This window comes from Anser anser, assembly GCF_964211835.1.
Source record: "Anser anser genome assembly, chromosome: 3".
Classification (NCBI taxonomy): domain Eukaryota; kingdom Metazoa; phylum Chordata; class Aves; order Anseriformes; family Anatidae; genus Anser; species Anser anser.
Window position 1 is genome coordinate 60594329 of NC_139722.1, and position 13952 is coordinate 60608280.

General features: G+C 38.3%; 1 long non-coding RNA gene across 1 annotated transcript in view; it reads right to left on the reverse strand.

The window, feature by feature from the left end:
- Nucleotides 1–13576, reverse strand: part of LOC310897268 — a 54288-nt gene extending 40712 nt beyond the window's left edge. Inside the window, exon 1 of the long non-coding RNA XR_014582173.1 lies at nucleotides 13533–13576. This is a non-coding gene — a long non-coding RNA (uncharacterized lncRNA). The remainder of the gene's footprint in view (nucleotides 1–13532) is intronic.
- Between the last annotated feature and the right edge of the window lie 376 nt (nucleotides 13577–13952).

Sequence of the window (13952 nt, forward strand, 5' to 3'; positions counted from 1 at the left end):
CATCTGTAAGAGCAAATATAAGTATGATCATCTTTTCAGAAAAGTGCAAAGAGTGTATGGGTGAGTGTTTTGACAGGACATTACCTATCCTTCTTACAAATTGGAAAAAAAGATTGCATATAATTATCTTAATGTCATCTTACTTAGGAAAATTTCTGTCATCTTCTCAGTCAAAATGTTTGCTTATGTCCAACTTCCATCAATGATTTGAAAACATCTTGTGATGCCAACAGATTGTTTGTAGGAAGATTTTAAAGAAAATATAATTGTTGTAAAAAAATATAAAAATCCCTTTTAATCAGTTCCTCATGCCAAAGATTAGCAGTGATCTTGACGTGTGCAACATAATCAGTCATAAACAAATCCTAGCTGGAGTAGTACCTCAAATGTAGTTAAATTCCCACTAGCTTGAATTTGATTTACCCATTACATGCTGTTGGAGGAAGCAGAAACTTATTCAAGATACTGTATGTTTGCCTTGGCCAGCCCAAACAGATGGAAATGTAGAGCTATGGAGCACACACAGTATCAGCTTGGAAATGTCTGAGGGTTTGCATTTCTTAAAGCATTGTCCCTCATGAAGAGTTTGTCTCTGAGCATGAAGACCTCAGAATGTAACTGAAAATAATACCATTTCTATAAGGTATTTAATTTATCCTTTCAGGATTGAATTGTGAATTATGGAAATACCTGCAACATTCTGGGAACTTACAATCACTGCAAATGCATATATTTAACCATTGGAGGTTTACACACTTCAACACAGTTGAAGTTTGTGATCCTACAGCTGCTCACCATACCTAATGGTTGTATCTGGTTTTATCCAGACTTTCCTTCTGTTCAAGGAACTCCACAGAAAATGGCTGTAGGTTTTCAAGGAAGGGCAGTTTCAGTTTTTGTGTTTCTCTTTTATGGGCTTTGAACAAATGGACTGATGCATATGAGTGACTGAGACCTTTGCATCCTGCTTGCACAGAAATAGCGTATGAATAATGACAAAAACAGTGTGTGGACTCAAAAACTATGTACACTAAGTGTTTTTGATCTTACTAAGTTAGGGAAATATAGCATTAGCTGGGGTTCTTTAAAGGAGGAAAGTCTGCTACAAAACCCAGGCTAAAAATCCTCCTAAGCTAGATGAAGATTGTATGATAAAAAAGATGAAACTGTCACAGTACAGAAAACTAAAATTCATTCATACGTGCCTTTTTTTCATATTTTAGCTCAAATCAATAAATAGGGCCATGCCAGCTGTGTGTCCCTGCTATTGTCAGATGCTGGTAGGAAATACCACCTGCCTCATAGGATTATTGGGTAATTAATAAATATCTTTCATTTTGGTCTGTTTTACAAAAGAAAAGACCATTTATTGTGGTCAGATATAACCATCTTCTACTGTTAAGGAGTTATCGCTTCACCGTTATTTCAGCCTGTGAACGTTATATTGGCTTTGATGACAGGATGGTTTTCATGTGATACACATTTTATATTTATCTAAGGTTAGAAAAGTCCAATGTTTCTGTATTCTTGAAAAGGTATAAGTGCCATCAGTATTTGATTTTGTGAAAAGTAAAGCAGCAATATCTTACATCATGCCTCTTACTACTATACTTCCCATACCAGAACTGAGACAGAACATAAGACGACTCATGAGTCAGACCAAAGGTCCATATAGCCAATATCCTTCTCCAACTATTCAGTGCAGATAAATAGGAAAAAGTGTAAGAGCAGAGGAAGACAGTAGTATTTTCTGCCTCCTTTTGACAGATTGTGATTTGGTACCTCTTGAACCAACAGTACTATCTTTGTATATATCATCTCTTGATGTGTGTTTTTTTTTTTTTCCCAGACTGCGTAGAAAATGTGTGAGTTGGGAAGAAAAAAAAATTTGTTAAATGTAGTTCCCTACTTCTTTCAAAAATAGTCAGTGAAATAAAGACTTTGGTACCATTGCCTATAGTAGCAATTACACTCTGTCATGACAAGAACACTTCTAAGGCAGTGGTTAACAAAATCTGAAAACGCCTTTTTCTCAGGTTGGTTGTTTTTTCATAAGTGAGTTTTTAGGTGTGTTTTTTTTTTAATATTCAATTTTAAACATCATCTTGCATAAGAGGGATCAGCACAAAATCATTTGTAATAAATTTCACTTGTTTTCAAAAAACGGTCAGTATTTGGAATCATGATTGGTCTCAGTTTTGCTCTTGAAACATTGTTCAAGTATGGTTGCCAAGACATTCTTTCCTGTCACAGATTGTACTGATTCTTCAGCCTGGTAAATGGCTTCTGAGTACTGCTTTCTATTTACTGATACTGTGCCAGTATCCTACACTGACAGTCAGGTGAGCATAGCTTAGCGCAGACCAGTCTGGCTCAGGAAGCAAACGTTGTCCCTTTGGTGGTTTACTACAGCAGTTAAGGGCAAAACCTCAAGGCTGTCATTTATGTCTTTTCGTTTTGTGTTGCAAGTCTACATGTTCTTCAAGACTGCTGACACTACAGATGGGCCAAAAGCCTTCTGCACAAGCATGACAGAATGGCCATGATTCTTGTGGATTATTTTGGTATTTAGGGACTTAGTTATTTTTTTGTGCTGCATGAACCTGGTACATAGCAAAGGTTAGTTAGTTAGGTTAGACAAAGTTAGTCTTAAACTTACACCATCTAACCTAAGCTGTATGTTGTCCCTGACACACCACACCACATTATACTTCTTATCCACATGGATCAAACAGCTTTCCTCAGTTACCTTGCTCAGCCCTCCATCCCCAAACACCCTAAGCTGTAACATAGTTCCAACTTGATTTTATGACTTCCAGACCATGGAAAAGAAAGTCCATGGCTATCTGCTAATATTACTTCTTGGTACAGTCATTGTTCCTTGTCCCTGAAATACCCTACAAGAAAGAAAGTGAATGACCTTTTGATCTGGTTGGCCAACTACCATTAGATCTTTTGCCTTTCTTCTCCAGCTCTTCACTCTGCTATCAGCCAAATTATGTGAGATCTACCACAGCCAGGGTTAGCCATAGGTCAGTCAAATGGTCTTCTGACCCAAGCAGTGGGCAATGTGTTTGTATACACGGGTACTAGTGGAAATAAGAAACAAAGACAAGGATAACATCACATCACTGTGTGTACCTACAGATATCTTTAGGAAATGCACTACATGCTGATTGGTTCATCATGGAAAGCCCAAGTCATGAGTTCTTAAGTCATCTACCAAGGAAATGAGATAATTATTAGTTATGTCATGCCTTCCCTCTGCCACCACATACTACCCAACCTACCTCCTCTCACAGTTTTGCAGCCCTGCTATAAGGAGAGCAGCTGATGTGCCAAAAGTGAAGAAAATCTTGTTGTCTCTACTTTCTAACTTTATTTTTTTCTGCTATTTCTGTCATTACTGGACACACCAGTTTGTAGACTTCATCTCTTAGGCGAACCTGATGGATGGATTTTCTGTTAATATACCAGAAGTTACTTTTGTGCCATATTTTACATTAATGTGAACATTTCTAAGTTAACGTGAACTGTGCTTTTTCACTCGGGAACACAAATAGAAGAGGGAAAACTAGGAGAAAAAAAAATTAAAAAGAATACTTTTAAATGCTTCTTCTGCACAGGTCAATGAATCTTAAACTGAAGGAAACTGATAGAAAGTTCAATTGCCCTTTCATCAACTAAGATCATATTTTCAAGACGCTGTCAGGAGCTAGACTGAGTCTAGATGCTCAATCTCTTTATTCAGTAACTGGAAAGAGACAGATGCATTTTCTGTATATTTAGAGGACCCATACAACCTCCTTTCAGTGTTCCCCCAGTTCTGTATACAACAAGACAGTCTACTTCCAGAGGGTATCTACCTCTTCCAGAAGGAAATGGTGTGCACTTCTGTCCACCCAGCACCCAGCTGCCCAGCTATGACTGCTGTAAGTTAATGGTGCAGGTCCCCCTCTTACACTGAATCTTCATTGGTGTCCAAAAAGCAACCAACAGGAATTTCAAATATACTGAAACATGTCAAATGCTAAGGCATTTCTGAAAACCCAAGGAAAATTTTGGTTACACAATGACTTCTGAAAAGTAGCCACTGTTGTGCCAATGCTGCTGGTGGTGGCATGCAATCTTGGGCGAGAATTTTCCAACAGCTCTTCAGGATCAGACACTTCCTACGTTTTGTCAAGCTTGGCTTTTAGACATTCCTAAAATGCAAGGGGATCATGCAAAAATCTGTGAAATGAGGAACTTGCCTTGTGGTGAAAAGAACTCAAACTAGGTCCCTCCCTGAACAAAAACAGATGGAAAAACACAGACAAACCACATCAGTGCTCCATGACCTACATCAAACCTCCCTCCAAAACATCTCCTAAAACATGCAAGAACCACATCAGAATAAACTTCCTATTTCAGAGATCTGACAGACCAAAAGCTTACAAGCATTGGGGCATGACCCAAAAGTGGGTCACCAGAGGACACCCGCTGGGCTTCATCACACCAACTGAAAGGGCAGTAAATCCCTGTGGTTGCTAAAACCAAACTGGAATTTTAAGCCCAGTGAGAAGGAACAATTCTTTCCCTTGCCTACACTTTCCCTTGCTGCTTCAGCTGCCCTTGCTCTGGTTTGCTTCTTCACTTGCCCACCGCAAAGTAGGCAACCTGTTCTCCAGTTGTCCTCTTGCCTTTTCATTTTGCCTGTCCAGCACTGACAAAAGGTCTATATGATCCAGGTATCATGTCAAAGTAACATTGTCTAGGTGCTGACGAGCACAGGATTAGCCCTACACCACCCCAACTGTGTCTCATTTTGTCAAGCAAGCAGCCTCCAGGGCTTGTCACCTGGCAAACCCAGGCATAGCTGTTTCCCAGGGTTTCAGCTCATGTTTAAGCCTACCAAGCCCACTCTTTCACATGATTACTTGTCCCCCATTAATGACCAACTCTTCATGAAGTAGAGGAATGTTCAGAATTGATTTGACATTTATAATGCTTCTATTTTTGTTAATTGGGAATAGCAGGATAGCAAATGTAGTCACGCATATGTAGCAAGAGCTTTACAGCCATCCCTAAGAGTGTGCATAAACAATTTAATGGAAAAACTAAGAGAGTTGCTAGGGCACCAGCTAAGCTGAAAAGTCCTGCATTAGAGGAGCCTTTGGGTATTTTAGCAAATAGAGCTGGCATTTCTCTAATCGATAATGGACTACCACGGCAGCTATATTTGGGCTCTGTTGATGGAACAGATGGAAGATTTGTCTTCCAGTCCTTTCTGTGTAGGAATAAATCAAAATGTAGCCATTTCTACTTGATAATAATCGTTTTAATAAGTAAAAGCAAAAACAATGAGAAAGAATAAAGATAAAAAGAGCATTTATTGCCCAAAACTTTGTGTCCCTGTGGCAAGCACAATGCAAATACAGGGTGAAAAGACTGTCCCTCTTTATATTCTAAGGAAGTAGACAGACAGTAGTGCACAAGGAAATGAGAAAGCAGTATTTGAAAGCAGGGGCTTCAGCACACCAGCTGTTATTAAGATTTTCTTTAAAAATTGTGGCAGAAATCTCAAGGCAAATCCTGCTGGATAGCTTGTATGAAGATGGCAGCCACCATACTAGATTCCAGTAGGCCAAAGATTTGGTAATAGTATTTGTGGCGTAAGCACAGAAAGCACTCCTTTTAGGTACAGTTCCCTAAAGTCTCCTGTGAGAACAGGACCTAATGCTGCAGCAATACATCTCTTTTCTCTACTAAAGAGCTTTAGACTCCAGTCTTAAATGATTCATAGGCTTTATGGTGTTAACTTACAATGTGAAGCACTGATAACGTTATCTTACAGATAATAGGCTTGCATGTGGGTAATCCATTTAAGTTCTTTCCTGAATTATCTCCCAGTAGTAAATGTGTTTAAAAATAATCACTATTTCTGTTGTATTTGTTCTCTGAAATATGTATTTTTCTTATCAGTAGTCATTAAGAGCATTCCAGAACATTAAGATAAATAAATATTGTGAGGGGGGTTTTAAAGCATTACCTTAAAGGAATTCATAAGTATGTACTTTGCATGACTAAACTTCTCAGTCTCAATAGTGAGCCCTGGATGTCTACTTTGACACCATATAATTGTGGCACAGAAAAACCCTGCCCCTTGTCTGACATCTCTCGGGCTATGCATCACATGCTTGATGTGGTTTTTCTGGTGTTGACAAGATATTCATGAGCTCTTGATGTGTTTTCTGTATCACTGATATGGTTTGCTTGAGGTTTATATGAATGTTTTCTTTTTCTTTCCTTCTTCCTTTCTTTCTTTTTCTTTCTTTTTCTTTCTTTCTTTCTTTCTTTCTTTCTTTCTTTCTTTCTTTCTTTCTTTCTTTTTCTTTCTTTGTTTCTTTCTTTCTCTCTCTCTTTTTCCTTCTCTTTCCTTCTTTCCTTCTTTCCTTTTCTTTCTCTTTCCTTCCTTCTTTCTTTCCTTCTTTCTTTCCTTCTCTTCCTTCCTTCCTTCCTTCCTTCCTTCCTTCCTTCCTTCCTTCCTTCCTTCCTTCCTTCCTTCCTTCCTTCCTTCCTTCCTTCCTTCCTTCCTTCCTTCCTTCCTTCCTTCTTTTCCTTTCTTTTTTTTTGTTTGTTTGTTTTAGGGAAGTGTCTGTTTTTAGTTTCTGTTAACTTAATGGATATGTTTTCATCATTGCTGGGAACAGCTAACGATTTCCTGATATATTACGAAGAGCTAATAGAAAATCCAAGTTTTTAAAATATTCTGTCTTCAGAGAACGAGTTGAATAAAACCATGTCCTGTATAGATAGTTTTATATGATGGCTACTGCTTTCTTAGAAGGGCTCTAGAGCCATACACAACCATAGTGACACATGCAACTCAATACAATACAGAATGATATGGTACTCAATGGCTGTAAAGTTTAGAGCTGGCTTGGTAATTTGGAAGGTGCCTAACCACCATGTTCCTTTCATGGGAAGCGTAAACAAAACCCCCAAATTCAGAAAAACCAAAAACCTATTTGCTCACTTTTTGGTAAACTGATTGCTGGTCTCCCATTAAAAATATTCCTGCCTTTTTTTTTTTTTTTTTTTGGGGGGGGGGGAGAGGGGGGAAATACCAACACACACAAAACAAAACCAAACCAAACCAAAGCAAAAAAACAACAAGAAAAACCTTGTTACATCATCACCAAATTCACTAGAGCAAGGAATAGGAGAGAATCACATTCTTATATTTCCTACATGTTTTCATAAGGTTCTGGAGAATAGTTCTGCTGTGTATTTTAGTGGCCTCATTAGAGATTTTCATCTGTTCAGTGTAACTACTACACGTTAATTGGAGCTGGTTTAAAGTAAACCTACTGGTACATTATGCACAGCTGAACAGATTTTCACTGAAACACTTTGGTGCTATTTATTTATCTATATTCAATACTCAAATCTGGTTACTGGTTGCTTTTGACATGAAGTATTCAGAAAGCAGGGTTTAATCTGCAGAAGGTTTTCAAACTCCAGAGTACAGCAGAACTACTATATTGTACTTTACTCTGCTCTACTCTACTCTGCTCTGCTCTGCTCTGCTCTACTCAACTCAACTCAACTCTACCCTTCCCTACCCTACCCTACTCTACTCTACTTTACTACATTATACTAGTCTCTCCCACTCCCCAAGGCAGGCTTTGTACCCCAAAGTATCTCTAAGTTTGGGTAAAATTAACAGGTCAATTGTGCCTCTTAGAAGCTGCATATAAATTGACCAGACACTGATTTCTATTGTACATGGAGTCTGGCTCACCCTTCTGTGGTGTCAGTGCCAGATTTCATACCCCAGCTGCTCTTGAACATGTGCAGTGTAACATAGCAGGAAGAGACAAAGTTAGACATGTAAGTATGACATACATGGTGTAATTTTAAAACTCTCTTTGGTGCAAAGCCAGTGCTAGGCTGTTGAAAAGCATGACAGAAGACTGTTACTTACTATACTCAAAATGTTGCCATAAAAAAATCATGCTGCTTTGAGTAAATGCTAGTAAAATATCACATTCCTTCCTTTTGCAATAAATTAATCAGTGTTGTGAAAATATTACAGAATTAATAATATTTGTGAAGATCTGGGTTTTCATAACACAGCTGGACCTACTACTTTTGCAATTTACTCCAACGTCTTGACATCTTTTGAAGTAGAGCATAGTGGTTAATATACAGTTGTCTGTTTTCAGCCCTGCCCACATTTTGCAACAGAGGCCTACTAGATGAATAATTTCAAAATGGAGAAAAATGTAAAATATAAAGGTATTACAGTTGACAGAAATAGAAACGAATAACTAAGAGATCAGTGATCTAATGCATATTCAAAGAAAGAAGCTCCCTCCATATTCTTCAGATATCCTCACTAGCTTCTATCCTAATCCAATACTGTGGTATTAGCTACTCCAAATGCATAAAATCCTATTTTCTTTCTCTCTTTGAAGTTGTGGCACAACTTCAAGGGGAAAAGAAAATGACTTGTAGAGCTTTTTTGAGTCTTCCTGCAAGATCTGTAAATACAATTAGTCACTACTAAGATTAATTATAGTAATAATTATATTTGCAAGTGCAAAATCATAAATAAAAAAAAAGGATGGGTGTCTATTGCAGAGAAAACAGTCATTAGAATACTAGGGTAGATACAGTTAAGATATTCTGATATAGGTGTAGAGATTAGGATAGCAAAGAGATTAAGCAAAGATATACTTATTCAGAGTTCATCTTCCTGAAAAATAATAAAAAAGAAGGCCAAATTGAAATTGATACCCAGCAACTTCAATAGTTAGATCATAGTTTCAGGATACAGGCACATCATATAGTAAACTGAGCCGGGTCCAAAAATAATGAACAGAGATCTCATTAACTGAGATTCTGCAAGTTTCTAAATTTTACTAAATCATTTTAATGTAGCCTCTCACCACTAAGTGGCAAAAATAATACAGTGAAAGCACTCTGTATTTGCAGTGCTAGACATACCTAGCATACTCCCTATGCCTCCACAGAGCTTACAAAAATATAACTAAATATTTGTAAATCGGACCCAATTAATTTATTCTTAATCCTTTCCAAGACTTTTTCAATAATGATCCTGATGCTTCCCTTGGAAATTTTCTATCACACACGGAACATAATTATTTATAAAGCTATTGGAATGTACATGCAAACATGCTCTGCAAATGTGTAGAAAGTATGGACAAGGTTATAATTTATTTTGGACTAAATGGAACAAATTCCAGACCTGCAGAAGACTTAACTAATGCATTATTCTGTGTAACAAACAATTTTGGTGTGCCACATTGCTTCACTGAATGCTATTTTAAGAATTTGGGAGCATCAGGCGTACAGAGCTCAAGACATGGCCACAGAAGAAATCCTGTGACTATGGAAAAAAAAATAATCACATTGCTTATCTCTATCTGCTTCTTTGCTGGTATCTTTCTAGTCTGATCCTTGTGAAAGTGGATCCGCCAAGGAGAAATATGACACAGAGATGAAGAATGGGTTTTGCAGGAAGGAGGAGTGTGGAATTTGACAGAAAAGGGAGTATGCTATTCCAGCAACAAGAAAAATCAGAATAAATTTATGTAAATGCAGTCCACATTGGGGAAAAAACAATAATAGTTTCTTTCTCCAGGAGCTACATGATGAAGCTAGGATGAGGTCTATGGCTGAATTTCAACCCTCTGGCTTCCAGCACCCATCTGGGACTCCTTGGGTAAGAGCATAGTTGTCACTGGTTACACCTATAGACCATGAAAGAAGGCAGCTCTAGAAAGTGACTCAGGCCACCCAGGGGCCATCTTCTGAATAAGTCCATCTTCCTTCATTTGCTGCAAGGTAACTGAGCTCCTAACATAATCCCCACAGGTAGGTGACAGGAATCTGTGAAATGACCCAGGTCTCAGCTTAAAATGAGTTTTCATTAAAACAAAGACAAGTTGAAAAAAATAGTATTTGTCTTCTTCTATAATTCACCTTTCTCAGTCAATGCACAGTTTTGCAAAGATTATCTTTTCAAGAACAGGTTGCTGTGCAATCTCAGTATCAAAGGGGAATCCCTTTCTAGATAGCAGCATTAATTTCTGCATGATAGAGAAAGCTACGAACTATTGCAAATCTGTGTAAAATTCGGTCTGCTTTTTAACATGACACTTTATAAAGCTACTGTTTATCTAGGGGTGGTTTTTGGCATACCAGACATTCCAATATACTAGAAGTTTTGGTACACTTCAAGGAAAAGTGACATCAGAGATGAGTACAAGGTGTCCAGTGATCATCTAATTTCTTACTCTAGGAAAGTTGTCACTTTAGTCTTCTGTAGGATGTCATGTTGCTTTAAGTATGTCATTCACTCTTACACAGACTTTTTAGGAGACCAACAATGTTGTGTTCTCTTTGTGGCATAGGCAAAAATGGAGTTCATGTCACCAGTTCCTTCCTCTGAGGTAATGCAGACCTATGAAGCTAAGCATGCATTTCTGTCTTTATTTTTAAATGTCTCATATTGAACTAACAGGGAAGGTAGAAATCCATGTAGGAAAACAGTGATCAACAACATCATGAATTTCCATGAAGGAACATGCCAGGTGCTGCACCTGGGACGGAGCAATGCCAGGCACAGGCACAGACTGGGAGACAAGTGCCTGGGCAGCAGCTCAGCAGAAAGGGATCTGGGGATGCTGGTCAATGGTGGGCTCAACATGAGCCAGCAGCGTGCCCTGGCAGCCAAATGACATTTTGGGGTGCATTAAACACAGCACAGCCAGGCGGTCAAAAGGGGTGATTCAACCACTATACTAGTGTTGGTGTGGCCTCATCAGCAATATAGTGAGGAGTTCTGGGCTCCACAATCTAAAAAAAAGGACATTAAGATCCTTGAAAGCATCCAGGGGAGGGCAACAAAGCTCGTTACAGGGCTGGAAGGCATGTCCTGTGAGGAGAGGCTGAGGACACTTGGACTGTCTATTCTGGAGACGAGGAGTCTCAGTGGTGACCTCATTGCTCTCTCATGGCTCAGAGCTGACCTCATTGCACCTTCCTGAGGAGGGGAGGTGCAGAGGGAGGTGCTGGTCTCTGCTCCCTTGTGGCTGGTGATAGCACACTCGGGAACAGCACAAAACCATGCCGGGGAGGTTCAGACTGGACATTAGGAAAAAAATCTTTACTGTGAGGGTGGTCAAGCAATGGAACAGGCTTCCCAACAAGGCAATTGGTGCCCCATGCTTGTCAGTGTTCAAGAAGCATTTGGAATAACGTCCTTGATAATATTCTTTAACTAGTGGTTAGCCCTGAAGTTGCCGGGCAGTTGGACTGGATGATCTTTGAAGGTCTCTTCCAACTGAACTATTCTATTCTAGCGGCAGTAAACTTTACCTTTGTCAGAATTTCTGTTCTAACAAACAGTCTGTCAAACCACTGATAAGTATAAATATCTACAGAAATCAGGAATATATTCCATCTCAGAGCTAGCATCTCTACAACGACTTCAGAAGAAGGTATGAATTCTCATCAGGAGCATCTGCTGGCTGAAGATATTGTGTGTATAATATTAAAAGACCAGCATATTCCAGGCTCACCACTATACTGTAAAACTTTTCTGTGGGAGTCTGTGACCACAGTCATATCCTATAAAGACTCTGAGGAACTCTAGACTAGCTCTGCAGGGAAATTCATGATGCACCTTACAGGAAATAAATCTTTTCATGTTTGGAGTTGTCTGATTCATTATTTACCTGTACTACAGTCTCAGTTCTTGAACACAGATCAGTACGACCTGTGATAAACTGCAGAATGTTAAACCAGCAATGCAAGTAGATTTCTTGTGTGCGCATTTCAGCACTTTGGATTTGCTCAGAACCCTTGTAAAATCTCTCCACAGCAGGGATGCATCAAGGTGAGTCATGGTATCTTACCAAGAGAATTCACAACCAAGATGGTCAATCAGCAAAGTCCTCCTTGGCACACTAAGACCAGGCCCCAGTAAGAAGGCTGTTATTTGGAGGATGCAAATGCAACTGAGGGGTTTAGCTGCTCTTGAAGAGACAGATTCAGAGAGCAAAATGTCATATTGCCAAGCCAAAGAACCAACACTTTGCAACTGCAAACAACAGAGCATGGCCGCCTTTGCATTTACAGCACACGTTATAGAACTGTCAGAGGAATTTCACCATAAAATGTCTGCATCTTCACCATAGAAACATATACAGCCCAAAGGTTTTTTTTGTACTTCTAAACTGTCTTTTGTTCCTTGCATTTAATTGACTTATGTGTATATATATTAGATATACAATTATTGGCACTCACATACAGTTTCACATTTCAAACTCAATTCCTTGAAATCTGTACAGCCGCTATTACTAGCAAAAGTAAGAAAAAATGTTCCTTGCCTTGTGAAAAATAGAAACAACCCAAACAAAACAAAAGCATATCACCAGTAGTCACAAACAGTATTTTAAATTTGACCATACTCAAAACCCAAAAAAGTGGGTGTCATAATATTGCTACAGATAATTGCATCATATTCATAATATAAATATTACTTGGAAGGGATTCAAGTTTTTGACAAAAGCATGACAGCTATAATCTCATTACTCATAAATCACTGTGAGGCCTTTAATTCAGTAGTGAAAGAGCTGTATGTCCTAATATGTCTCTTATATATCCAGCAACAATTAATATGCATATTCATAATAATTGCATTAAGCTTTAAAGGTGTCAAATACTGTGGGGGAAAAAAAAAAGAAAAAAAAAAGTTAAATTTGGATGCTTATCCTACTTCTGCAATTTGAACTTGACACATTTACAAATCTGGACTTGAAGTACCTGAGAACCAATATAATCCCATAAAAGCAACAGGTTGTGTTATCTTAAATATTACCTACTGCAAGATACCTTTCTATCACTGCTCACTCTCTGAACCATGTACAAATGTTAAAATGACTTAAATCAATCTGTTTGTTATTCATAACTACTGAAAGGAAAAATTAAAAGTAATGAAGAACAACAAAACAAGTAGGTCTGATTTACGATTCCTCTCCTATTCGAGACCGTTGAGCTGTACAAACTTACACTGTTTCTTATTTGGCATCTGTTTCCATGATCTTGGAAGTATCTGTCATTCCCACATACTAAATTTTACACATATGTTTATTGTGCAAGTTGTTTCTGAGTTCCTTTTTTTTTTTTTTGGTTTGGAAGAACAGTTATGTTTATGTATGTTTATGCAAACAAGAAGAAACAACACCATGTGATCCACAGGTGTACCTGGAATTTGCCATTGAGAAATGTCAACTAAGGGGATTAAAACAAATACATTAAATAATAATAAATATGATATTCTAAACATTAACAAATGATAAGTGAAAACCCCATTCCTGCCACCAAATCACAAAATTGATTTAAAAATCTTAAGGTTTTATTTATTTATTTGAGAAGGAAAGAACCAAAGGAAGAAAGAAAAATAGATAAAGAAATCATTAAGGATTATTAAATATTGCATTGGGAGTTTTAAGTACCTTGCCTGAGTTTTGTGCCCTCTGTAAAACCCTCGCTGTCTACCTCTTTGCCTCGAAGCCTTTGCTTTGCCACTCACCTTCACCTGCTCCCCGGGGACAAAAGTATGCTTCCGGAATGGCCAGTTATTTGTAGCCGCAATCAAACACACCTTTCTTTGTTACAGCAGCTGCTCTAATGGACCTCAAAAGAGCTCAGGTTTTTGTCTGGCCACAAGTTGGCTAGCACTGATGGAATCTCCTCCCTGGGGGCTTTAATTTTCAAGATAAAATTTGCATATTAGGTGTACAGACAGAGAGGAATCAACTTGCATGTGCAAGTGCGTTGTCTGCAAGGAGCCCACAGCAAATTAAATGAACCAGACATCAGTCACCTTTTAGTTATGTCACCTTTTGAAGTTATGAATATACCTCAATATACCA